General features: G+C 40.5%; 2 long non-coding RNA genes across 2 annotated transcripts in view; one reads left to right on the top strand and one right to left on the bottom strand.

Annotated features, from left to right (window-relative positions):
* Positions 1–23: 23 nt before the first annotated feature.
* Positions 24–6131, bottom strand: LOC111250020 (uncharacterized). The gene is made up of 3 exons (XR_002673167.2): positions 6040–6131; positions 5315–5536; positions 24–4528 (listed from the first exon to the last, which is right to left on the bottom strand). It is a non-coding gene; the product is annotated as an uncharacterized LOC111250020 (long non-coding RNA).
* Positions 6132–6301: 170 nt separating this feature from the next.
* Positions 6302–18567, top strand: part of LOC111249429 (uncharacterized) — an 18279-nt gene continuing 6013 nt past the window's right edge. Inside the window, exons 1-3 of the long non-coding RNA XR_015326098.1 lie at positions 6302–6465; positions 8157–8255; positions 12549–12706. This is a non-coding gene — a long non-coding RNA (uncharacterized LOC111249429). The remainder of the gene's footprint in view (positions 6466–8156; positions 8256–12548; positions 12707–18567) is intronic.

Genomic DNA, 18567 nt, shown 5'->3' with positions numbered 1-18567 from the left:
CATATATATATGAGACGCTGCAGAGTTCGAATGTTCTAAAGCTCATCTCGTGTGCAATTTATTCGCGTAATTTATTATAAAAAAAAGTACACTCCAAAAGTGGTGTTGATTCAAAGAAAAAAAAAACAATTTAAAAATAAATGTATTAAACAAACGCGTTGAATTTCGGGAGGAGTATTCCAATATTTTAGTTCATGTTTAAGGTTCTGTGGGCTAATATTTCGCAAACTGTTCCCCTTTCTTTTTTTCAATAATATGTATATTCCAACAATGTATTCTAACAATAAACGTGTGTATACGCGGAACAAAACATTGAAATAAACTGCCTGTTACTTACTCTCATAGGGTTTTCTAGGCTTCTGAAAGCCATTATCGAAATATAAGTGTTGTTTATCACTTCACGCTGGGATTCTCCAAGCCCGAGTTTAGCATGTAGCCATAGGTCTATCTGAAGCCTACCAGACGTTTACAAAACTCCACAGAGGACATACGTCCTTCAACCGGGAGAACGATACGTGATGTATGGCTTTATAGGCGTTTCTACAAAGGTGGTCTCGAAACAAAAGCTCCGTGCATGGTAACTGTAAGTAAACTTAATATTATTTACTGATTGTCGGCAAGAAAAGAACTTCACGTGCGCGCACACAAAAAAACAAAGCGCGACAAAAGCACTTCTAATATTTTACTACGCTCAAATGTTTGCGATGGATGCATATAGAGTTAATTCACGACTGCGTCTACAGAATGCATTGCCATCATATCCAATGCTCGCGCTTCATCTGTGATCGCATTACTCCTCGCCGTGAGTCCTCCACCAGAATGTACACTTCAGTGCTGGTCTGTTCGCTAGCAGTTAAATCGAAGTGGCCGGTGGCGGCTTGCCGAGGGTCGAATGCAGGTATGGGAAGTTCCACAGCGCCTATTCAGCTAAGGTCCAATTCCAGGGCCACGGCTTTGTGTCCAGTTTATGCTAACAAGCTCCTCTCGTCTAGCTCTCTAGGTTAGGGGTCACCCCCTAGCCAAACGGCCGAAATCCAACCAAAGCGTTGGACAGGGCACCTCAACTATGTTCAGTGATTTTAATGGCTTCAGTAGCGGCAAGCTGCCCTGTGTGTGAGCTACCGGAGACGCTCCGAAAAGATTCGTCAAAAGCTGACGATCCGCCTTTGTCAATGCAACGGATCATTGCGGGTCACGGTGGTGGCAGCACCGGCAGCTGAGAAAAAGAGAGGGTAGGGTGAGCGAACATTTTCAAAATACGTCCCTAGGACGGAATGATTCGACGTAACCGTGCAGTATACAGACATGACGATGAGTGGGGAACGGTAATGGCTCACAATAGCAACGTTACGCTTTGCTTTGATCTGCATTAAAATGGCTTGAAAATCTAAGCTCGTTTCTGAACGTCAGATGTTTACGTGCAGACCGCTAACTGGTTACAATATGTAGGGTGGAGGGTATCGGAATGAAACGTACTAACTTTGTGTGCACCACATTAGTACGAGTCCGCGTGCTAGGACGATTTTTTTTCGGAGCTGCAATTGTAGTCAATGCTGATATTGGGAGTGACTTTCAATATCGATTATTTAGATTATTGGAAGAACGGAAAAGCGGTAGCTGCATAACAAGGATCCTTAGACGGCACCAACATCCATCCTCAGTATCTAAATATGTGCATAGCATGTGGGGACGGTAATGGCGCGGCTCAATTCAACGTAGTGGTTATGTAGTGGTTGTCCTTGCATATATGACGCCTTCCGTGACCGTTGTGTAGCCCGACATTACTTAGTTTAGGTTTGTCTTTATCTCTATGGTGATGGCAGATCATGGCATGGTAATGCCTTCAGTTCTGCCCGGCTCCTTTATGTTAGGAAGTACATAATTATCTTTTACAAGGTAATAAAGATGAAAAACTAATTGACATCGAGATCACGCTAGTCTTATTAATCGGCGAAATATCGAGAGGCAGCTGTTCGCATCTTGAGTTTTCTAATGATATACATATATATATATAAATTTTAAAAAACTAGCCCGAACTAGTCGAAAACAACCAAAATGTAAAAGTATTAATCGATATTACTTTTGTATATAGTTTCTAACTATTATAGTAACGTTGTATATAAAAGTAGCGAAAAACAATATATTGGTTATCTATCTGAATGTCCTATAAACCTCCCTCCTATCAGTGGCTACGCGGCCACCCAGACACAGATGCAGCTTTTTAGGCCCACATAAAATCTATTTCTGTCTCTCGAGACGACTAGCCTGTAAACGAATTCTGTCCGGGTACGTACTATCCTCACTGAAAGCACTAATCGTCGCAACGACTAAAGCAATTAGGCATCAGTTACGTGCACAGGTTACCCTATCTGGACATGCCTAGCAGGTTATCTCTCTATTTGCATAGGTATTTAGTAGGTTCGAAGTCGAATAGTTTGACCTAGCGCTTCTACAGGTTATGGCCATTTGACTAGTTTTTTGTGTTGTTGTTCTCGCATAAATTTAACACGTGCATTTAAACGATCGGAAGCGTCTTGACGCTACGAAAAAAACAATGTGTGCAATTACATGCACAGTGTGTGCTCGGCGTAAGGTAGTACTACGTTTCAGTCTTTACCTATATTGCGTATCAATTTGCAAATTATTTCATATCGAAGGGGAGAAAAATGAAGAATGCTTGAGCTTGAAGAATCGATGACCGCCCTGAAGAACGACGGCTTTTTCGTTTCACTTGATAAAACGCTACCAGTGCTACCTACAACGTGTCTTCTAAGAGCGCTTACTTCGGTTTTGGCTGAACTAACGTTCCGAGTCTAACTTAGGTCACATTTAACCTTCGACTAGCTAGGTCAATGCCAATCTTCTTCGATGCTGTGATAATGTAAATGTGCGCGAGCAAAACTTTCATGTACGTTCTGCTTTTTTTAGCAATGTCGCCGTCACAACAATGCCTGTTATGACTATAACGTTTGTGCTATATGTAAACTGGGCAAGCCGAAAATGCCAAAAGGTACGAATATTACAAACCAGTAATGGTGGCCGACATGAGGTGAAGTTTGTATTGTCTATAGATATGCCCGTTTGTTATAAAGTTATTGTGAGGCCAGCAAAAACCTTGTCTGAATAAATGACAAATGAACAATACATCCCGTATAAAGTCTCTGAATATACTACAGGTTTCCGGTGGTACACGTACAACTGCGCTCGACTGCCCCAGTGGCCAGACGACACACACCTGGATTTCATTTTTTCATTAATACCAGTTGATAACTCAGCGTGACATTGTTTAAACTTGACGCCGAATGTCTAGGTAACATAACTTATAGAAGTTTGTCAGTTTATCAACAATAGTTAACCGTAGCAAAAAAATTTGTATTTTTTCTAATTATCAAAGGGGCATACATGATGCTTTCTACTACACCGTGCGATGTCACGATTTTCTTGCAATATCTTCTTCCACATTATAACTTGTTCAATGCTAGACCCAAGTACGTTACAATAGATGGCTGGAAATCTTTATGCCCATTAAATCGGCTTCGGTCTTTTCTAGAACAAAAGGGTGTCCGTTCATGATTTTGGACTACATTTCATACAGGAATGATCTTCGCGGTTGTCCCCATTCTATTTTCCAGCGATATGCTTCCTTGTTCTTACTTGTCTTCGAAACTTACAAATCGATCACCAGTCCAATACCGGTTTCTATGCCTACCTGTGTCATCCCCAATGAAAAATTTGCGTTTCGATACCCCGCCGAAGTCTAGACAATTGGTATCTAGCTACTTGAACATCGGCTGCTGTTGTCTCTGAACTTTTTCGACTTTTAGATTACACATTATTGTTCCAGCTCGCTAGCGGACATCTTGAAGCTAGGCGTACCTCTGTAAACATATGATATGTCCCAGTCGGCTTACGCTGTGCCATAGATAACTCGCCATATTCCACGCGAAAACAAACAAAGTCCGATGGAGAGAGACTAAATGAGAAGACACCGAGGTACCAGAACAGATAGAAAGAAAAAACTGAACTTCAGAATTTTACACGAGAGGGACCATGTAACATAGACTTATCTTAAATGTGAAACGCGAAGCTTCCGAGGTTCGCTGGCGAGGCTTGTCGTCGCATATCACTTCATCCCGATTGGCGTTCCACTATTTTCTTTCCGGTCGAAGCAAGAAAGGGCTTTCTGGCGGACACGGAAATGAATCTATTTATCAAGTAGATTTACGTAATGATACGGCGTAAATAAGAGCTGAAAGACGAAGGGAACACGACGTGTGTATAATGTCAGGCTAAACCGTTGCTTGACCACGCTCAGCAGTTGACAGCGCTGCTGCTATTATCAAGCACCAAAAAATAGCTTTGTGAGGGATTCTGGGGCGGAAACGGTAACAGATTCATTTGTGTCTATAGTTGTAGGCTTCTAGTTGTCGAGGTATAGTAAATTTAGATGATGACGATGGAGACGTTTTCGAATAGCCTAACGATGCAACGAAGGTAAGCAGTTGGGAAATTTCAGTGCTTAACGAGGCTGAAAAAGAAAAAAAAATGACGACGGAATGTCGGAGAGAAAAAAAAGAGCTTTTCATCTGCAGGAATAGTAACTATTAGAGACCGTAATTTACCTCAGACAGATTGAGAAGAGAGTAGTTTCGGTTTCAATTTGCACGTTTCAGGTTTCAGTTCCTACAGGTCTTTAAGGCCTATTTCGACTAATACACACGAACGACAGAAACAGTCGGACAACCTGCTGGACATATGTGAAAAATATGTTTTTTGACGAGACGAATATTTTGAGCTAGGTCAGTGTGTATAGGTATCGTTTTCGAAGGATGTTAAATGAAACATTAATTTTCGTTAAGGCCCGCCAACAACGTGGTTACCGTGAGCCTAAAAAGCCAATTGAATCGTTAGGGTACATGTTTTTGTAAGTTTTAAAGCTTCTGAGCTCGAAATCGCAGTGTCTTCTGTGGTAAGACAATGCATTGCAGATACAGAACAACGAATATAACAACTTGTATACTAAAGAATACAGTATTTTAGTAAAAAAATTTAACTTCGAGTATTAATGTGGTTGTATGTAAGAAGTCAAGGTATTCGTATCAGCCAATGTATCTTGATAACTTCGTATGCTGCACCTTATTTAATAAATATGTATATATACAAATGCGGAGTTATGCTTCTATGCACAATCGGAATACCTAAAACAATTTCCTTTCATAGTCCATCTGATAAGGTTCTAGTGTAAAACTCACACACTTGTCTGCAGACAGATGAAATTGTACCCTGATGATGAAGAGCCTACATTCAACCCTACCTTCTTTGTTACTCCTTTTGAGGCCTGGAACCGCTTGAAAAATTACTTCAGATTTCTTATAAGGACTGAGGAGAAATTGCTTCGTTTTCTTCACTCTTTTCCCCTGTCTTGTACGTTCTGTCGCTTCTCTTCACCGCTTGTTCTCGCTCGTTGAAGTTCCTCTTTTACGACGACCCCGAAAAAAAAATCGTTCCTTCACTTCACCTCTCTGTAGGCCCAAACCTGTGATGGACAATGTTTTTATCCATAGCCCAAGATATACGTCGCAGTACTTCTCTGCACTCTTCTTTAAGAAGTGCACATTCAAGTACACTTTAAAATAGCTATCCAAATCAGGTGTAGTTATGATGCGGACGATGTATATCTTTGCATTGGTCTAGGCCGCACACGTTACATCGCTGCTCACGAAACGCTGACGTAATATATTCTACAACTGGATGGCAATGGCCATGGGTTAACTGACATGGGTCTAGAATTTACCGGGAAAGTGGATACGAGATGATTTACTAGCTAACCGCGCTTACGGACAATTTTTCTTTCTTTCTAGTGGATCGGGGGGTTGAGTGAGATGGGTTTTCTCACGTCAATTCAATCTCGCTACGTGAAGCCATCTTTAATTGTTATTAGCTGATTCAGTAGTTTTCTTATTAACTTGCGCGTACTAACGTTGACAACTGAATAAGTCATCTGAGGTGAAATTTCATGCAACTAAATGTTCTACATACGTTTTATACCAGCTGAAGTCATGGTGTGCGCTTTCATCGTCAGAACAACTTTACTAGACTATAAGGTCTCTCATTCAAGCGATTCATTAAACTCCAATCCGTATGTTTTGAATGGTAAAAAACAACCCTGCTTCGCTGATTACTCTTATGAATTTCATCGACAAATTGGCGGTACTCTTTCCGGGTGCTCTTACGGCTATAGCCGTTGTGGACTTTCGCAGCAGAATATCATCATTAAACATTATAAAGCTGAGCGTAGCCGTTTTGAAAATCAACAAGTTACTCTTTCTTCTTACACTGCTTTTGTGTACATTTTCGAAAAAGATGCGCAGACGAATTTACCTGAAAGCTTTTAGCTGCATTGAGTTTGCCTGCTAACTTCGATCGGCCAGCACCGAACAAAAAAAGAAAGCCTCAAGACTAGTGGTAAGCTGTGCCCATTGCTAAGCAATGATGCGATAAACTTGAACTTGAATGAAAGAGCGACTAAAACTCCTGTATTTGTAGATAGTGAATTTAGACCGTGTGTCAAAATAGAAAAGTTTCATTTCGTTCTGAAAAATTCTAGTGCGATAATAGAATAGCGTTTCGGAAGAACGGAACGTGATTACAGAAATCCAAAGGAACCTTACATTGAAATATGTGCCTTGTACTAATATGTACGTGCTATGACATGGGGCTAGGGATCCGGGAAACCAGTAACTCGTCCTTTGGATCGGCGTAACGAAATGAATTTGCATCTCGTCCTCGAGTCACGTTCAACTTATATAGAACACACAGTTTGCCATTAATTGCCAGTGTCTGAGATGGGAAATCGGCAAAGATAACAAGAGCCAATGCGTTCGTTATCATCAGTCGTATCAAGAAGTTAGCGAATGTTGGTTCCCTTTTGTCCCATTATTATAATTATCTTTTTTTAATTTGCTTGCAAAATTTTTTCATACGGGTGATCACTTTTAATTTACTTTACACTGTGATAACCTGTGTCGCCTTCTAATATTTACTTGCAAGGCTTTGTAATTTCAACGATCTTCCAGTGTAGGAATACAGAAGATATTTTCAAGAATCTCTAAATGTGTATTGCTTCATGCTGGATTGCTTTGTAAAACATAACCAGATCATTCGGACTACATCTTCTTACCTCAGCGGTGCGAATGATCGCATTCCGCATTCGTGAAGAGCTCCTCGGATCTGCGCATCCTATCCTGGTCTCTAATAAAGCAAAGTCGATGTTCGACAACGGTCCGGTACCGGCGTAGAGAAAGACAGCGATCGTCGCACTTTAAATTGCCTGTAATATATTTCAATGGTCAATGGCCGAAAACAGCCGCTGCCATAGGAGCGGTAGCAACACCAACAATAATAATGACGACCTAGACTCAATATAGCCGAGCAATGTCATGACGGCAGGAATTCCCGTGAACCACACCCCCCAGACTCGCTTCAAATCCTTAGCCAAAATTTTATGTTAAAAATATCTATCTAAAAACGAGCTTAATGCGGATCAAGTTTAACTTTCTATTACCTCAATCTATCATGATAATATTGTATTTTTTCGTTCTAACAAATAAAAAAAGTATTTTCAGGAGAAATTTTGGTATAACTGTGAGCTACTTTAATCAACTGTAATGTTTTTTTTTTTGGCATGCTCTATTATCAAGCGAAGCCTTGATTTCGTTATTGGTGATCGATCACCCTCTCAAAAGGAATATTTGTACATAGGCAGATGAAGAAACGGCGTTTTCCGGGGCTAAAGTAGACTAGGTCCGAGGTCCTGTGCGGGCTTTGGCCTCTTTCTTATGAGTTTAATGCATCAACCGATTATGGATGAACGTTGGACAACAGAACAAATAGACGTACACGCTTTCCATACCTGCTGAATGACTTACACTGAGGAACAATTTTCTTTGTATAGGACTTTACATTTATACGCTAGCCATTTTTGCCAAATTAACAATTTTTTCTCGTATGTGGCAGTTATAGCGTTTTTGTAAGTGCAATGGGTGCTTTCCCGAAGCGAAAAAGGCTAGGAGCGGTATTTCGATAGAATCGAAACGAAGACCACAAGACGTGCTTTTCCCTGCTAACGACTACGCTATTACCGTTACTTCACGCAGTTATCAAAGGAACAGTTGCGACACTCGGATTGCGGTAACCAAGATGTTCCTGGATACAAAAAATGTTAAGGAGATAAAACATCGCCAATAATGTTACAGGTGAGATTTGACAAAGAAACGAACGAGTAAAAAATTGTCTTGGATTTCCTGTTACCGAAAGACACGATATAATAATGTTTAGGATAACTTCTTTGTTAAATTGAGCAGGTCAGGTTTCAATATACAGTTGGGAATACGACCTTATTCTATGGAAAATACTGTTGTTTTCGCTGCTTCGACATAGAATCATGCCTGGAAAACTACAGAGAACAACACAATGCATCCATTCATTCAACAGAAACAAATCGTTTAGAATGCTTTTTAGCATTATCTGCTTGTTCTCATGAATATATCTACATAGATGCTATGCTGATAGTGTCTGTAAAGTACTTACCGTAGAAGATTAGGGTACCTTAATGCCTAAAATCCGTTCAGTTTAGGAGCTTTGAGTACACGCCAGCTTGCTTGTGTATAGAGATAGATGCTGATATACCGAATGCAGCTATCACAAACTTCTGTGAGTTTAGGACCCTAACACCCTGGCACCCCGAAGTTCCGTAGCAATTTCGAACGTGTAAACTGGATAATGACTTTGTATCCGGTTACGATGATCAGATGATATCCGGCTGACTTGTAAGCGATCACTGATAGATGCCAATACAAAGGCTATTGTTAAATGCTTCCGGTATTATCCGTTAGAGCTGAGTAGTGGAGCACAGGGTTGAGCCGGCAGGATTAACAGTACTGAAAATCTAAAATAATCTGCAGTCGCATATATTGTACAATTTACCATAATTTTTAGAAAACGTCGTATTTTACGAGCAGAAAAACAGACAATGTCACTTCTGTGATCGCAGACCTCTTTCACAAAGGACAATCAAACCCGCCTTATTCACGTGCGCCTTCAACTGAAGAGTGATATATTACTTTTCGCTCCCAATGGCCACATGTTGAATATTTCACCCCTTATTAGCACAGGTCTGTGCCGATCCCCGCACTTTTACTTTTCAGATCTGCAATTTCCTTCGGCGAGCCTTTGTTATTGCTAAGGTGGCAATGAACTTCTTCTATGCATGCTTTAAATATCTATGTGTAGCCAGCTCTCAGCCGGTAAATTGCTCAAACTAAGAACCTGCTATCCGCCGCGGGTTCAGTCTCCACCCGAATTCATTTAACGTTTCCACATGGTATAGGTCATGGCGATACATGGTGTGTTCTTGAACTACTTCTCCTTGCAAACCTCGTCAGCTATACATACCATACTGTAGCATCAAAATACACGAGAAGAAAAACGACGTCCAGGAAACCCAAGGAAGCTCCTAGAGTGACTGAGAACTACTCATATGACGGTGAGATCAAGCTTCGTCTGCCGCCTCTACGACGGCAGAGACCCAACTGCGGTCCTATGAGACCGGTAGTGCCCCACAGCAGCCCACTGAAGCCTCCTCCATCATAAACTACTGTCTTTTGCAAAGCTGGCTATGTAATGCTTTGATCTTACCCTCAAAGTAAGAACAGGCTGTGGATGCACCTCGTTCGAGCAAGATTTCGACATGTTAGCTGATCGAGTCAGGTTTGTTTCGGAGTAACATAGAACTGATCTCGGTAGAAAAATTCCCTGTAGAAGGCTGTCCTAGTAGACTATTGTTTTCCGAAGGTCGACATATTATTTGGATATGCGTGCCTATTTATAGATGAGTAGCTTAAGGTCCAATGGTAGAAACAGCTTCAAGCTGTATAGTGCTACAGGTCTTTGTTAATAAGAAAATAGAATCGCAGGGTGAAGAGATTTTATTCAGTTTTGCGTCATCATCTTCTAAGATTTCTAACGAATGTCTGTGCCAGATGAATTAACCAATTTATTATTATAAATTTTATAGGGAAAATAAAGCTCGACTGTTTCTGAACGATAGTTAGCATGGTGAGACCGAGATGATGCAAGTAGCTTTTAGTAGAAAATAAAAGTTCTTCAGTGGACTCTCAAATTTGTCATGAATTTTCGATAAACCGAAATCCCTGTAGTCCACTTTTGCACAATTTTATTAGAGACAACACATTTATTGGAAATAATTCAGAACACTAAATAACTGAATTTTTTAATAGCCGTATACGTCAGATGTAGGGAAAAAAAGTGTAGATAATATTTCGTTTCTAGGCTAATTTTGTTCGGATCGTTTCAGAGAGAAACATTCAAGTAAACTCCCTTAAAGGGCAAAAATTCGACTGTTTTGGGAAACATGTCCTTAATAGGGTTATATTGTTACACCAAATCGATCTGTTTTTCTTTAACTCCCAGTTGAGCACCGCGTTAAGGCATCGCGTCTCCACTATGAGGCCATTTGGCTAACCCGATCAGTTGGCCTGTACATAAAATATTTCTAGGCAACGCAAACAAGCCGTTCGTGTCCTAACGTGAGTTAGAACATGGCAATATGGTACTTCATTTCGATTGTTTCCCACAGCTTGGCCGCGCTGCGTAAACTCTGATCGATTCGAGTGATATGTTAAATTTTCCGAAACACCCAACAGAAAATATTCGATTCCTTCTGGATGAAACTAGCATAGTAGCTCTTGAGTCGATTAATTTAAGTCGTCTAGTTCAAAATAAGCAGAAGACAGAGAGGACGCGTTGTTTGCTTGATAGGGTCTTTCAATATATTAGCTATTTACAAGCTCTTCTGAAGCTTTGGCTTGCTCAGCATTACATTAAATATACAGCAAATCACGCTCGTGGATCGCGGGCAACGTTTGAATTGGAACTACTTGTATGTCATACTAAGGGCTTCTGTATTACACTCTCGCGTCAATAGAGATCCTATCAAATTTAACACGTGACCTCTTACGCGCTAAGTCTAGCTAGCTAGTTAAATGTTAGTGAACGAGCTTTGAAGCGTTAGAAAAAAAAACATTCAATATAACAACGGGTTTAGTCTGCTAGGATAAAATTAATTTAAAAAAATTATACAAGCGTATAATTGTTGAAAATACATCGGTAATGCTTAGGCTTAAGTGCATGTAAACGTCGTATGTCAAGCAAACTCTATGAAGTTAGGCAACTTCCCTCAAAATGTCAACACTAAATAAAATGAACTAATTGTTTTCGAAGAAATTGAATTACTAATATTAACAGTATTGTGTTTGAGAAGGTAATAAGCATCTGACAGGTGTATGTGAACATATATGTATATGTTTATAATGGCTGGCCATCATAATCAGGCGTACATTGAAGTCGACCCTCGTTTGGTAAAAACCCCAAGGTAACCCGTAATCGGCTTCGCTCGCTCAGTCTAAAAAACTCGTTCAATTTCGTTCATCGATAAATATCTAAGAGAACGTTATTATGGAGAGTACAGAGGGTTTCAGAGAAACTTTCTAGTTAGTAATTGATATTGATTGATGAGTAAGGATTAGTAATTGAAAATATTTAGCAGATCAAGGTTGGCTTTTAGACGCAGAGAGAGGTTATTTAAAATGTTATTATATAGCAGAAGTATCACAAAGAGTTTCAGGCAGACTCACCAATGCGATCAGTTATTAACCGAATGAAGGTTAAGCTGTAAGTTCGTAAACAACAATAGAACTAATAACATTAACGAGTTTCACCAAGCCAAAAAAAATAACTGGAAGATTCTAAGCGAAACATTTCAAAGATCTGTGAAACAATCCAGTTTTGAGCTTGGCATCAAAAAAGTATCTATAGCATTCTAAGACAAGGATTCTAAGACAGGAAAGGAAACATAGCCATGATGATCGGGAAACTTTCGGGGAAAATTGTTTAGGAGCGACAAAAGTTTACCCAAACCGAGCGGTACAATGAATCGACATCGTTATGTAACTGCATATTTATACTATACACAGAAACAGCGTGTGGGTTTACCAGAAATTTCAGTATAGCGTGACATTTCAAGCACAGAATTAATTGGACCAGCCTTTTTCGACAGGCAAATTTATTGCGAGAATCTGTCTTAGCAGGTATCTGTGTGAAAATGGTCCTGATAAAAAAAAATTCTATTTACAACAGGACGAAGCACCCACACAGTGATGTAGAGGTTCTACCAAACAGATTGGCAAAGAATACCTCACTCGTTTCTCAGACCTGACGCTAGCGGGCTGTCCCTTGTAGAAATACCTTAAGCAGAAAGTTTTCTCCAGAAAACCGATGGCATTAGAAGACCCGACAGACGAAATTTTGACTAGAGTATTTTTTGAGCTTTGTGAACCATTTTTAGATCTGCAGTCGGAAAAAGTAAAAATGCATTTCATGAAGATTCGCTAAACATAAAAGATATATCAGTAAAAATTTAATTTATATTGATTTCAAATGTGTGGGGAACGATACGTCGAGTCGAATAGCTATCAATGTCAGGCGAGAATCGGACGCTTAGCAGAACCTCAACGCCAGTCAGCTCAACGAGGGCGGTGCATCACCATCGATCAAAACGGTTTTCGGAACGCACAGAGATCATATTAGCGACCGCGTTTAACAATGTCGGTTGGGGACCGTTAGAAAGGTAAGGAATCTTCATGACACCCCAGCATGTATATTTCTTGTGAACGACGGAACTGTTGTACTCCTATCATTATATAATTGAAATCTTTTTTCGGTCAACCATTTTTAAAGAGAGATGCATACGTAAAGAGTTTGCAAACGCTATCTGCTTGTAGTTCGTTACCAGGTGGTAGAACTTGTTGAAACGACCTAGGCAGTAAGCCTGTCACAGCGGACAGAGACATTCTTACCTTTAGTTTTTGTTAGCCACATATTCATAATTAAAAATTGGATCGATGATCAGATTGAAGCTTGCATCGACGAGGAAATTTCTGGCGGTTTGCTCTATTAATTGCTAAATTGAGCAATCCAGAGGGTTTATCACAGCTTTTGTCGATAGTGATAGGATTTTACGATGCAAGCAGGCCTGGGTCACAGAAATTTATCGATTAAATTGATGCTTATTCTACTCAGTGTCTTCGGACATTTTATCCGGAGTTGATATTGCACGGGGACTTTCATTCCACTCTTCATCCACACAGTTGCTTCAGAAACGCTCGTTGGTGCTAGTCAACTTGGAGGAATCTGTTTAAACTTCGACTTCTGATGGTGAGTAAAGAAAACAAAACTTGAGTGAAAAATCAGCGATCGTAAGACGTTCAAAAAAATCTAGACGCTTAACACAGATGTACTCAGGTACCGTGACTCTTTCCGAGAACTTGCTATAGTTCCTACATCAGTTGCGGATGCTTTTATGTCTATATCAGAAAACGCTTAGCAACAGTGTTTTCGGGAACTGGCAAGTGAATAATTTCTTCTACCGTCCGTTTTTAGCGACCTCATTCTCATATACTGAATACAACGAATATTCGGGATCGGACATCCGAAAAATCATAGGGCATCCGAGATATAACTTCTAACTCAGCTACACCGATGTATATAGCGTGTGTTTAAAATTGACGAGGTAACTCCATTACACATTATGCAATTGGCACGTTTATCGAGACAGAGTTCAGACGAGATTTACCAAAACTGGTGCCATCGGCCTTCGATACTTCGCTAGCCCGCTGTAATTCTGGTAGCTCTACAGACTTATTACGATTTATGCGATCAGTAGACGCTTTGCGGTATGTCATTGGTTACCACCATACTTCCCTATATTTTTCCAGAGACTGCCTCACAAAATTGACTACCATCTATGTGTTAGAGTAGCGGTTTTTTTGAACGTAGCTATTCTCGTTCGTCACTTCCATTTTGAACGCAAAACCGAATTCGTGCGAACTGCTTTGGCCTAAGGTAATGCAATAAATTTTGTAACATTTCGCTGCATCTTGCATCGGATTGTAGGGGCATATATATATATATATATATATATATATATATATATATATATGGGATGTGTAGTGGATTTTTCCATATTCTAATTCAGTGTGCCCTTGTAATATCGAGCCTGCGTCGTTTCGGGTGATATGTACCTTGGCCCTGTATATTGGCTTCAAATATTAGCATGTATTTTTCTTTGCATTTCCACTAGTATTTACTTGTCCTATGGTAAAAGGATAACACATAACGCAACTAAGTAACGGCGTCGCTTTAATACCACTAAAAAGGACAACTTTGCATTTTATAAATTTCGGTAGCTCTCGTTTAGATAATTACGTTTACTGCTGCAATGCATATTGCAAAAATGCAAATTAACATTGCTCAGCAAATGCCGAATCAGGAGTTTTGTTCCGGCAATCTTTTGTTGGGGTTTATCTGTAGGACACATAGGTCCGGCCACAATCTCTAATAGTTCGCCCAACTTTTTGTGCCCGGCCGCTGGCGATTTTCAAGCCCATGCTCGCTGGTGCCGATTTGGCGCATAGATGAGCACCGGACACCAAGAGTTATATTGTATAAATGGTAGATTAATCATCGTAGTAGGATAGCTACATCGCTACTTCCGTTTGTTTCTGCTTCCGTGAACACCGTTATCATCATTGAGGGGACGTCACGTATGCATTGCATCCGTATACATCTAAAGATAGATTTCAAATCTTGTGTTTGGATGCAATCAAGCCTAACCTGGGCCGATGTCTGTAACTGTGCAGTAGTAATGTGTCTATCTAATGCACGTGAGGCCACATTAAGCGGTTTCAGTTTGAGAACAGGCATCAGCATCCTTCGTTAAGGTACATTAATGGCCGAAGGTCAGCCATATCAAAGAGCGGTAAGCGACAATACTCAATAATTAAAGTTAAAAATTTCTTTCGTTGAAGCTGGTCTATCTACCTTAACAACTAGGCGTTAAGTAACAATGTACGGAATAACTAACAAACATACAAAAACGTTAACTATCTCGCCTAAAATTGAATTACGTGCGCGTACACCAAGACGGAAGGCGAGAAAAACCTTTCTGTTAAATCACAACGAGTTCGCAATTTTTAATGACTCGACTCGCAATTTTCAGCTTTAACGCCACAGGAACTTTAAGTCAAAATGATGGTGTACAAAACAATAAAAAATCTATAAACAATTATGGCGGCTAGATTCCTCCTTTTATAAGGTAAAACCTGGGTCGTGTTACCCTTGTCAATTGACTTGAGCAGTGACATTGCGTCTCTGCTAAGCTTCGAATCATTATTGAGTAAAATGTTCTACTTTTTTTCTTTTACAAAACTGATTCTTCCCAGACGCATCGTTTCCACGCTCAGGTTTTGTCCGTGGAAAGAGGTATGATAGGAGAGCGACTTGTATTCGTGGACACAGTCAACGACAACAGCTACTCGTATACCCTATACCGCTAACCCATGAACCGTTAGCAAGGTATCCTGGAAAGCTTCGTATGCCCGCACTAGATGCTCTAAACGAGTGATGCTATTGGGTTGTTAAGAAATGAGTTCACGATCCACATGGGTTGAGAGAGTCCTACGTATACGAACACGGATGCCATAGACAGAACATGATTTAATCATCACCCTGTGATTACATGGTTTTTCATGCTCTAAAAAAGGCAATTACTTGGCAAGCATTTATCCCACTGTTGATTTATTTTGAGGATCTATAGATAGAGAAATCAGATAAGGGATCGCGAATTTCTTTACAGTAAATATAGATTTATTCAAGTTCGATTCATATAACGTAGATAATAATATTATCAAAATTAACTAGAATTTATTCCTTATTCTGTTCTGTTATGCCACGTCTGTACCGCGCCTTTCTCCCTGTGACCTGACATTTATTAGAACAGCTTTTCCTACCTCAGTCTATGCTTACTTATTAAGTGGGCGGGACCACTCTATGAGAAATGCAGAGGTCGCAAAGAGACATGGGGCACAGCTTCAATCATTACCTATGGAGCTGCGCCTCTCTCTCTGAATACTCCAAGCCTCCCAGGTTCGTATGTTGCTTTTCTTTATAGGTGAGAGCTGTTATGGGAAATGTCAAGTGGTCGGGAGCTATGTGACGCACGTTGTGCAACACGAGAGTCCACGGATAAGCGTCTTGAGCCGAAGCCGGATTTTATCATAGTGGACGCTAAACGTCCTGCATGTTCTTTTTGCATACAGTCTAAACTATTCACAAATATACTGGCGTACGTCATACTTCGGCACTATAGTGCCGCAGCTTTCATCGATGCCGTCAAGTCTCTGTGTTTAGCTGCATTTTTATCGTTCGGTGTGCTTGCGCTCATCTGACAGCGTAAAATGGACTAGTGGACCTTGGCGTTCATGAAACAAAGGTGTCTAGGGGGTTTTCTGCTTTTGCAGCAATGAGCGCCGTCAGGCCATGTGCCCAGTTTTTAGCGCTGCCGCCTGTCGGCAGTGACGCTTGTGAAAAGCGGCAGCAGACAAAGAAGTGAAACACGCTGGACCGACCGCAACAGCCTGTTAGAAACAATGAGTGGCAAAGTTGTGGGTATCCTCAACGAAGAGCGTGATAGTTCGTACCTGAAAAAGCCAGTAGTCGTTTGTGGTCACGAGTGCGCGTAACGTTGAACTGCTACGTTATGAAAACTTGATCATTACACAGGATTTCAGGAGGTTAGCAATGATGAACATGAGAGGCGGTAGGTAGCAGTGAACGGTTATGGGGGGTTCCGATGTGACCATTTGATAGAGAATTAGCGAGAAAGCGTTAGGCTGACGTGCCGGACCGGGCTGTGTTGCGTCGAGCGTTTGTTTTGCGGCGCGAAACCTCGTCACTGGCCACCGCTGTGTGTGCTAGTGTGGTTCGCTAGGACATCGCGCGTCCGGTCACGTACTTCATTGTGGGAAGAACGGACAACGGGCCGAAATAGTAGCGATGGTTCAAGCAAAATGGCAAGTACATTGCGGCCACGGAAAGTAAAGTGTACTTGAGTTCCGACCATCGACGCACCGCGAGTACCGCCTCTGTAGCTAGCTCATAACTGTGACTTAAGTTGTATGTGCTCACGGGCGGAGGAAACAAAACGCGAAGGTCATCTACAGTGGCCGATCTTTTTCAGAAATTCAGAAAATGATGGCGTCAATTGTAAGGCTAACAAGCGTTGACGTAGAAATAGTTGTCTTATAGCGGGCAAAAGATACATAATATTTAGATTAGAAATGCCAAAACGTTTGTTTATATAGGTTGACAAACGAATATATGTATACAATAAAGAGCAGAACTATGGTACGACATAGTTTTACATTTAAGACTAAACAAGCCTGTATATTGTGAAAGTATACTTTGTAATTTAATCGGGTCCTGCTCTAGCTGGAAATTTGTTCAAATGAATGTTTTTCTCAATTATCAATTTAGATGGAATTTAAGTCAAAAAAATCTCAGGACTCTCGAACTTCCTAAGCACATTATTAGGTAATACAGGCAATAATCTATCACCTTCTCAAACGATTTGAGCAAAGTGCCTTATGTACCGAACCGCAACAGCTCAGCTTAATTAGTAATGCCGATATCGAATTCCCTGAATGAATATAAATTGAATGATGGTGGTGGAAATGGCCGACGGACACGAACGTCCGACCGTAAAGACATTCTTCCACACATTATAATATAGTCTTAGCACAACCCATGTAGTGCCATACCCCATAAAGCGCAGGCGCTTCTTAGATAAATAGATAGTATTTTAAAATGTCTGCAGCCGTGTCTACTTTTAGAATTCACAAGATTTGAAAGGTCGTTGCATTTCAACGGACAAGCTATTCTATATTATATTTTATAAACCTATAACAGATTGAGGTTCACAAATAGGTCACACAAGGCTCAACTGATAACAATACTATGCACTAATACTTTTGCGTTAACTCAACATCTTTGTTTGACAGATATTGTATAGGATCCGCTATGACCAACCTTTCCATTTTGAATATCGAACGTAAAATTGCGCTCCCGCAATTACCTACGGAGAGAGAATTACGTAAAGGTTAAGGCGAAGCTGTGAAGACATATTTTTCAAATCATAAACTTCCCAAGCCTTAGAGACCGTAAGTTTAGGTTAATTATGTATGGCCGTCAATTAAATGAGCAAGCCTCTATGTTTCGAGTTCTACGTCCGGCCTCGCCGTTAGACGTTCCATCAGTACGTAACAAAGTATGCCTATGCCGGGACGGCAACGTGTCCCTAAGGTTACCAGGCAAATACCTTCGAGCCTGCCGTGTTTCACGATTTTTTACAAACTGGAGTAATACATTAACAAGATTCGACAAGTTTTGCAAATTATAATCTGCGTCAACCGTTTACCCGGAAACAGGCTACTGTCGATACGGGAGCTTCCTCAGCTGATGAGAAAACATGCTTCCAACAAACAACTTCTTATTATTCAAATAAACCATCAAAAAGTGATGAAATTCACTTACACAAGGTATAGACCGAAAACATAGTCAGTTAATTCATGTACGATACGCTAATCTGTACAA

Source organism: Varroa destructor, unplaced genomic scaffold (assembly GCF_002443255.2).
Source record: "Varroa destructor unplaced genomic scaffold, Vdes_3.0 BEIS01000004.1, whole genome shotgun sequence".
Lineage (NCBI taxonomy): Eukaryota > Metazoa > Arthropoda > Arachnida > Mesostigmata > Varroidae > Varroa > Varroa destructor.
This window is presented reverse-complemented; position numbering and strand designations above follow the sequence as displayed.